Source organism: Penaeus japonicus, unplaced genomic scaffold (assembly GCF_977035675.1).
Source record: "Penaeus japonicus unplaced genomic scaffold, GWHDUDI00000001_assembly GWHDUDI00000004, whole genome shotgun sequence".
In the NCBI taxonomy this organism is placed as follows: Eukaryota; Metazoa; Arthropoda; class Malacostraca; order Decapoda; family Penaeidae; genus Penaeus; species Penaeus japonicus.
The window spans coordinates 19,597,265-19,604,764 of NW_028234406.1; the positions used below are offsets into that span (position 1 = coordinate 19,597,265).

The 7,500-nt window shown below is 46.3% G+C and overlaps 1 long non-coding RNA gene across 1 annotated transcript in view; it reads left to right on the forward strand.

Annotated features, from left to right (window-relative positions):
• The window catches only part of LOC147471958 (uncharacterized), a 147,205-nt gene that overhangs the window by 42,227 nt on the left and 97,478 nt on the right, over window positions 1–7,500 (forward strand). The window lies entirely within an intron of this gene.

Genomic DNA, 7,500 nt, shown 5'->3' on the forward strand with positions numbered 1-7,500 from the left:
GAATGCATGAAAGAAGAGGGATAGGGGAGAGAGGGGAGAGGGAAACAGGAGGAGAGGAGAAGGGGGGGAAGTGAGGAAGGGAAAGGGAGGAAGAGAAGAGGAAAGAAGTAGAGGGAGGAGAGGGGAGAGAAAGCAGGGGAGAGTGTTAGCAGGAAAGGTGAGAGCAGACCGAGAGGGAATGCATGATTTAAGAAGGGCGAGGGGAGAGACAGAGAGAGGGTCGGAGGGAAGGAAAAGGGTGTATGAAAGAGAGAGAGAGATAGATAGATAGATAGAGAGAGAGAGAGAGAGAGAGAGAGAGAGAGAGAGAGAGAGAGAGAGAGAACTAGATAGATATAAAGAGAGTGATAGAGAGAGTAAGATAGGAAGATAAAAAGAGGAAAAAGGAGAGTGTGAGAGAGAGAGAGGGAGATGGAGAGAGAGAGATGAACAAGAGAGACAGGATTGAGACACAGAGGTGAAATGGACAAGAGAAAAACACAAGGAGGAATCGTAGAACGAGAAAAAAGGAGATAAGTTAAAGTCAAGATGAAGTATAGTTATAAGTTATATTATTGGGAAGACATTATGTGTCTTACCATCACTTAAGGAGCGCCATTGATTTTCGCGTCATTGAAGCACGTGTCATTTAGCTAAGTGGACTGTCTTCAGGTGCGCTGCCGTTTTAATGTGTCTGTTTCGACGTGGCTGAGTCTCGTGTGTGTGTGTGTGTGTGTGTGCGTGTGTGTGTGTGTGTGTGTGTGTGTGTGTGTGTGTGTGTGTGTGTGTGTGTGTGTGTGTGTGTGTGTGTGTGTGCCTTGTCTTCTGTTCTAACCACCTGTTACGATATCAATATCCTAACCCAGCTATCTCTCACGTGCACTACTGCAGAAATCTATCACCCTCCCCCATTTTTGTCTGAATCAACCGCCTGCCTACCTGTCATAGCTCCCCATTCACTGGAATAACCACCGCCATGCCCCATTATCCGTATCAACTCCCTGTCACAGCCCCCTATTTTTCGTACCAACCACGTGACTCAATTCCTCATTATGTAACAAAACCCAGCGTCTGTCACAGCGCTATCACTCGTTCCATTCATCTCTCAGTGTCGTTGGTGAATGGATTTCTCTGTGCCCCTTTCTCCTCTCCTTTCCCCTTCTCCCTGTCCTCATTCCTGGCTTCATCTTTCCCTCTCTCTTTCCTCATCTTTCTTTTTTCTGCTTCCTCCTTTTTTCAATTCTCTTCCCTTTTCTCCTTTTTTTTTGCACTTCTACTCCCTTTCTTTCTTTCTTTTTCATTTCCCGCACCCCTTCCCCATCCCTCCTATTCCTTTCTTTTTTTCCTTTTCATTTTCCTCTTCCCCTTCTCCTTCCTCCATTCTCCTGCCCCCTACATCTTCTCTCTTTCCTCCCTCTCTCTCTCATCCCATTCCCCTTCCTCTTCCTTCATCCCCATTCTCCTTCCCTATCCCCCCACCTGCCTCTATCCCCTTCTCCTTCCCCTTCCTCTTCCTCCATCCCCCACCTCCCTCCCTTCCCCATCCTCCTCCATCCCCCCACCTGCCCTCCCTTCGCCATCCTCCATCCCCCCACCTGCCCCCCCTCCCCCTTCCCCCGCCAGGAGTCACCTTGGGGGAATCTCGAATTACAAAGCAAGACGTCGAACCGGTTCCGTCTGTCGTTGTCTCCGGTTCAGTGGTGGAAGCGCCGCGCCGCGTCGGTGTGGCGATCCGCCGGGGGAAATGTGGATTGCTGAGGCTGTGCTTTCGGCGAGGCTCCTGCTGATTCCTGCTGACTCCTGCTGCTGCTGCTGTTGTTGTTGTTGTATTTCTGGGTTGGTGGTTATGATTTTTTTCTGATGGTGTTTTTTTAAGGTAATCTGTTGTTAGTCATCATCATCATTTTTATCATCGTCATCATAACCATCATCATCATCATCATCATGGTCATCATCATCATCATCATGATCATGATGATCATCATCATGGTCATCATCATCATCATGGCCATCATCATCATCATGGTCATCATCATCATTATCATAATCACCACCATTGCCATGTTCATCATCCTCATAATCATTATCAAACAATCATCATCACCACCACCATTGTCATCATCACCGTCACCGTCACCATCGCTATCATCATTACCATGATTATTTTTGCCATTGTTATCATCATCATCACTGCTATTGTTGCAAATGTATCTTTCAAAGCAGAGCCAAAATAAATGTATCAACATTATTTTCACGAGCTGTGCATAAAACTCGCGATTTGCATGATTTCAGAATAAAATTTCGATGTACAGTTGCATTGTAATAGACCTTTTGGAAACTGTGTTTTGATGTCTGATGAAAGATTGAATACGTATTCATAACCGGTATTATCATCATGTATATTTTATTGTTATCATAATCATCATTATTATTGTTGTTGTTGTTGTTGTTATTATCATTATTTATATGATTATTGTTGTTATGATTCTTTTTCTCTCTCCCTCATTTTTCTTTCATTTTCTCTTTCTCACTCATTTCTCTTTCATTATCTCTCTCTCTCTCTCTCTCTCTCTCTCTCTCTCTCTCTCTCTCTCTCTCTCTCTCTCTCTCTCTCTCTCTCTCTCTCTCTCTCTCTCCCTCTCCTCTCACTCTCTCTCTCTCTCTCTCTCCCTCTCTCTCTCCCTCTCTCTCTCTCTCTCTCTCTCTCTCTCTCTCTCTCTCTCTCTCTCTCTCTCTCTCTCTCTCTCTCTCTCTCTCTCTCTCTCTCTCTCTCACACACACACACACACACACACACACACACACACACACACACATACACACACTTTTATCCCTCTCCTCCTCTTCCTCCTCTCACCAATTCCCTTTTAACCTCCTCTCTTTCCTCACTTCCTCTCCTCCTCTCCCTCTCCATTCACTCCTCTCCCTCCATTTTCCCCTCGTCATTCCCTCTGCTATCCTGTTTTCCTTCCCTTCCCTTTATACACTCTCCCTTTCCTCCTTTCCCTCTCCCTTCATTCCCCTCCCCCTCCCCCTCCCCTATTCTCCCTTTTCACTCACGCTGAAGAATGCAATATACAACCATTTGTTTACTCAATGTTCAATAAGGATGCAACGTCATGCAATCATGGGATACACAGCCCGAGGATGGAGGGGCACGTGTCAACTTTCTGATAGATTTCTAAGAGAGAGAGAGAGAGAGAGAGAGAGAGAGAGAGAGAGAGAGAGAGAGAGAGAGAGAGAGAGAGAGAGAGAGAGAGAGAGAGAGAGACAGAGACAGACAGAGAGAGAGGGGAGGGCGACAGACAGACAGACAGACAGACAGACAGACAGACAGACAGACAGACAGACAGACAGACAGACAGACAGGCAGACAGACAGACAGACAGACAGACAGACAGACAGACAGACAGTCAAACAGACATGGCAGGACAGGACAGGACAGTCAAACAGAGACAGAGAAACAATGAACACACGACAGCGCGTGCATCCTTATAACCATACCAAATGAGCATGTCCATTATCCATAGAAAATGCGATACATATACAAAGGCATAAAATGAGAAGGCATATCATCGGAAAGCTAACAAAGAAATCCCTTGGTCCCGCATATTGATGAAAGAGAGAAAGCTTTCGTGGTCTTTCGTGGCTTCGAACATTATGTAAAGGAGATATATATTGAAACAGATCATCATTTCGCGGGAAGGTTAGTTGGGAAAGCTGTACATAAGAAATGTTTGAAAGGAGGATGAGAAGGAAGAATGGTTTAATGGTATTACATCATTATTGTTGTTATTGTTATTAATGGTATATTTGCGTTGGTAATTTTAAAGGTTAGAGTTTGTGGCGATTCGTTCATTATTGTTATTATTTTGACTGTGCACTATATGAGTAGATTCGTCTCCCCCGCGTGTCTCGACAGATATGGTTATGCAAATGAGCGTATTGTGTGGCGTAGCGCCGTATATTGATTTGCTGCGATGTTATCTGTAAAATGTAATTAACAGACATTAGATGACTTTTCTGGTTTGATATTACCCATTGGGTTTATGTTAATGAGATCTGAATAATGTATGGAGATGTGCAGGGACAGACATAGCATTTTCTGTGCTGTTATTTTTGTGTGTGTTCTCTTTCTCTCGCCTTCTTCTTCTCCCCTCTCTCTCTCTCTCTCTCTCTCTCTCTCTCTCTCTCTCTCTCTCTCTCTCTCTCTCTCTCTCTCTCTCTCTCTCTCTCTCTCTCTCTCTCTCTCTCTCTCTCTCTCTCTCTCTCTCTCTCTCTCTCTCTCTCTCATATATTCTATCCCCCTCCCTCCCTCTTCTGATCACTCTCGGAAATGGAAATTCACAATTCATTTATGCGCTCTCCTGTCGCTCCCCCAAATCCTCTTTACTGCTATTAGCGTACTTTTATCTCGACTCACCCCTTCACCCCCTCTTTAGTCTCCCCTTGACTTCTCCTCCCCTCCTTCACCCCGCTGTTACCTCGCTCTTCTCGTCGCTCCTCTACTTCGCTAAACTCCTCCTCTACTCTACCTGTATCTTCCCTCATTAATCTCATTTTTTTTGTATCTGCTCTCTTTAGCGCCATTCCTTATCTCCCCTTTCTCTCTTCTCAACGATCGAGTTTCGCGTTTCCCCTCTCGTTTCAGTCTCTCCACTCTCTTCCTGCTTCCTCCTTCCATGTTTTTTTCCTCTTTTTTCCCTTCGCTATCTCTCTTTCTCTTCTCACTGTCTCTCTGCCCTCCTCCCTCTCTCTCTCTCTCTCTCTCTCTCTCTCTCTCTCTCTCTCTCTCTCTCTCTCTCTCTCTCTCTCTCTCTCTCTCTCTCTCTCTCTCTCTCTCTTTCTCTCTCTCTCTATTCCCTTGTTCGCCTCGCTCGTCGCCCCTCATTCTACCCTCACTCGCCCGGTATTCCCTCCCGATTTTCCCCTTTCGTCCCTCGCCATCTCCCCTCATGTCGCAGCCTCCCTTCATCCCCAAGCCTCCCCTCATCTCGCTACCCTTCCTTATCTCCCAACCTCCCCTCATCTTGCAACAACCCCTCTCACTTCGCAACCATCCTCGATGCCTTGACTTTCTCTTCCCCCTTCCTCCCCTCCCCCCCTCCCCCCTCCTTCCTCGCTCTCGTGTCCCGTCGACCTCCTCACCTCCGTCGCCATTGCACTGCCACCGCCACTCCTGTGTTTCCCCTCGGATGGAGAGTCACGTCTCAGATAGAGGGGAGACAGCACACGTCGGGGAAAAAGAAGAAGACAGGGGTTAGGAGGTTCTGATAAAGAGATAGAAAGGTTGGGAAAGAGAGGGAGAGAATGAGAGGGGGGAAGGTGTAAGGCACTGATATTGTATATCATGTGACTAAAGACTTTGGTTATATATTTCTACTTAATTCAATGCTATATCGATGGCAGTCTGTTTTGACCTGTTTCCTGTGATCGTTTCCGCCTCAAAACTCCCGCTGCTCTAGCAGCGGCATTTGCTAACGGAAGGCCTGAGGCGTAGAAAGTGACTCAGGATTCGTACTTAAGAAGGACACAGAAGAAACCCAGGGCAGAGCAGGTTAGAGAGAGATCACAGACAGACAAGAGGACAGGCAGAGCGAACAGCTCTGACCTCCGGCCTCCAGCCAGAGCTAAGTGTATTAACAGAATCCTTTAATAAAGACCATGGCCCGTGAACGACTTTTTGTCTTATTCACCGAATCACAACCGCTGGCAGCTAGAGGATTACAACCAGGGCATCGAGTGGTTTACAACTGCTAGCAGCGGGTTACAACAGCTGATACGAGCGGGTTACAAATGGTGGCAGCAAGTGGGTATAGAAGGGAGAGCAAAAGGGAGAGGGAGAGGTAGAGAGAGATGGATAGGAAGAGGCAGAGGGAGAGGGAGAATGAGAGTGAAAGAAAATGAGCGTGAGAGACAGTGAGAGTGAGAGAGAATGAGAGAGAGAGAGAATGAGAGAGAGAGAGAGAATGAGAGAGAGAGAGAATGAGAGTGATAGAGAATGAGAGTGAGAGAAAATGAGGGATAGAGAATGAGAGTGATAGAGAATTAAAGGGAGAGAGAATGAGGGTGAGAGAGAATGAGAGTGAGAGAAAGAGAGAATGAGTGCTAGAGAATGAAAGGGAGAGAGAATGAGGGTGATAGAGAATGAAGGGGAGAGAGAATGAGAGTGAGAAAGAATGAAAGTGAGAGAGAGAATGAGAGTGAGAGAAAATGAGTGATAGAGAATGAGAGAGAGAATGAAAGGGAGATAAAAGGAGAGTAATAGAGAATGAAAGGGAGAGAGAATGAGGGTGATAAAGAATGAGAGTGAGAGAAAATGAGAGAGAGAGAGAGAAAGAGAGAGAAAAAGAAAGAGGAAGAGAAAGAGAAAGAAAGACAAGAGATACAAGAAAAGAAAAGAAAAGAAAAGAGAGAAAAAAAACACACACACAAAGGCAGAAAGCGGCAAAGTGAAATAGGGAAAAGGAAAAAAAATATAAAAAAGCACCACCTCCCTCCCAGATACCGTCCATTGTGACTGCAAAGCTTGGATGACTTTGGATGGCGCTGGTGTGATTGCAGAGCAGAGCCGAGGGTCGCGCGGTCGGAGGGGGAGGGGGAAGGGGGACTTTGTTGGCGGTCGGAAGGGGAGGGGGGAGGGGGGCGGGAGAAGGGGAGGGGGAAGGGGAACTTTGTTGTTCGATGGGGATGGGGGAAGGGAGGGGAATGGGGGGATTTGTGTCGCTCGGATGGGGAGGGGAGGGGAAGGGGGAATGTCGTCGTGAGGAAGGGGGGGGTAGGGGGTGGGTGGAGGAAGGGAAGGGGGATATTTCTTCGTCCACCCTCCCTAACCCTAATGTGGGTTAGAGATGGGGATGAATGGGAGATAGAGAGGGGGGGGAGGGGGGGAATGTTCTCCTCTTATGTTCACTTTGTTCAAGAACATCCAAACCGTGTTCAGTCGGCGGCGCACACAACTCGCCTCCCGATCGCTCACTTTCGGAATTGAGAGAACAAAACAAACAAAAAAAACTCTTCAAACGTTGTGGGAAGCGGCCTGTGATTGTAGGATGTTGTTTTGTTGTTTTTAGTTGTTGTTTTTGTTGTTTTGGGTTGCTGGTGGTGTAGTTGGCGTGAATGTTCTTCTGATTTTGGGGTTTAATTGTTTTTTTTTTGTCTCTGTTGGTTTAAGTGATTATGAAAAAAATCCTTAAAGTTAAAAGGATGTAAAACTTCTGTTCGAAATTATTCACTGTGATTTAACCAATAAAATGCGAGAGCAATAATTAAAGGCCATTGCCGTGCGGAAGCAAAAGAAAAGGAAAAGAAAGACGAAAAAGACCCGAGAGAGAGAGAGAGCAAAGGGAAAGAAACATGTAAGAGAAAATGAAAGAGTAAAAGAAATCTTGGACAATAGAGAGAGAGCGAGAAGGCAAGAGAGAGAAAGAGAGAGAGAGAGAGAGAGAGAGAGAGAGAGAGAGAGAGAGAGAGAGAGAGAGAGAGAGAGAGAGAGAGAGAGAGAGAGAGAGAGAGAGAGAC